General features: G+C 44.5%; 1 protein-coding gene across 15 annotated transcripts in view; it reads left to right on the forward strand.

Moving 5' to 3' along the window:
* The window catches only part of SUPT20H (SPT20 homolog, SAGA complex component), a 37082-nt gene that overhangs the window by 17939 nt on the left and 17682 nt on the right, over positions 1–1461 (forward strand). The window lies entirely within an intron of this gene.

Below are 1461 nucleotides of genomic sequence, written 5' to 3' on the forward strand. Positions count from 1 at the left end.
TTTAAAGATTTTATTGGGGAATTGGGGGAAGGGGAACAGACAAGTTGCTGTTGTTTTGTTCTTCAGTCTAGTTGTGGAGGATGTTGCTTCACTGGCCAAAGCTGGCACCATCATTGCACCCTTCCCGGGCGAGGCAGATCAGTCGCCGGCTTCTGGACAGCCACTAGCAGCGGCTGCTGGCTGCTCACGCTGGCTGCTGGCTACACATGGTAGCCCATGGAAACCCACTGCAGCAGGGGACTGTAGCCCACGCAGTCGCCTGCGACCCACGGCAGCCCAGTTCCAGGTCGAGCTGTTGTTCAGCATCTTAGCTGTGGAGGGCAGTGTCACTGACCCTCATATGTGGGATCCGAACTGGGACCCTCTGGCAACCCAAGCCAGTTCTTAACCAACGCGCCACTCAGCCGGCCCTGTACTATTCTTTTTATCTCTGATTTTGGTGAAAAGCACAAAGCCCAAATCATCCAAAAGTAGAACCTGTGTATACAGCTCAAGAGAGTAAACCCCATTACTTTTTGGTAACTTAACGTGCTCCTTGAAGAATGCAGCCTGAGAAGAGATGTTTAGTGTAAATACCAAAGAGTGGAATTTAGCTATAGAGGGCAGGCTGGATATCTAAGCAGTGCTTCCCAAACATACGAATCACCTGTGGTGCTAATTAAAATGCGGATTCCAATTCAGCAAGCTTGGGCTCGGACCTGAAATGCTGCAGTGTGACAAGCTCTTAGATTGCTTGCCCATAGACCACAGTTTGAGAAACTTGCTACTCAGTCTGACTTGATTAAAAGAATCATCTAGGATACCAGTTACACATACAGATTTTAAGCCCCACTTCACAGCTACTTCCTGAATCAGATCTCTAGGGGAGGGACATGGAAATCCAAGTTTTTACCAAGTGCCCAGGTGAGTCTAAGTTACTCTTAAGATCATAGTTTACCAGGAAGATAAGAACATTTGATTCATACAGACTAGTAAGAGATAATATAGAATATATGGTCTAAGTCTGACTAGAAAATTCAAAAGGTTCACAAAAATTTTATCAACTGTAATTTAACTTCCCTAGTCTCCTTCAGTCTTGTCCCCACTGTTACATGACAGCTCCTGATTTCATTAAAAACCCAGCCAAAGGAAAAGATCCTAGTCCTAATCCCCTCTGTGACATTTCCAGTTTTCCTAAAGGACAAATGTGATACCAATTTATGAAATAAAAAAAAGAGGCACTGTTCAAGAAAGCACTGTGCTTATTACGTTTGTTTAATCGCAAGGAGAGTCTAATTTTTATTTTTAAAACTGGTTTAATTGAATATATCAGAGTTTTAAACTACTTAAGCATAAATAGTTGGTGATATTAGTGATTTAAGAATTCTTGTGGGGCCGGCCGAGTGGCGCGATGGTTAAGAACTCGCTTGGGATGCCAGAGGGCCCCGGTTCGGATCCCACATATGAGGGCCAGTGACACTG

The sequence above is a fragment of the Hipposideros armiger genome, unplaced genomic scaffold, assembly GCF_001890085.2.
Source record: "Hipposideros armiger isolate ML-2016 unplaced genomic scaffold, ASM189008v1 scaffold_198, whole genome shotgun sequence".
NCBI lineage: Eukaryota > Metazoa > Chordata > Mammalia > Chiroptera > Hipposideridae > Hipposideros > Hipposideros armiger.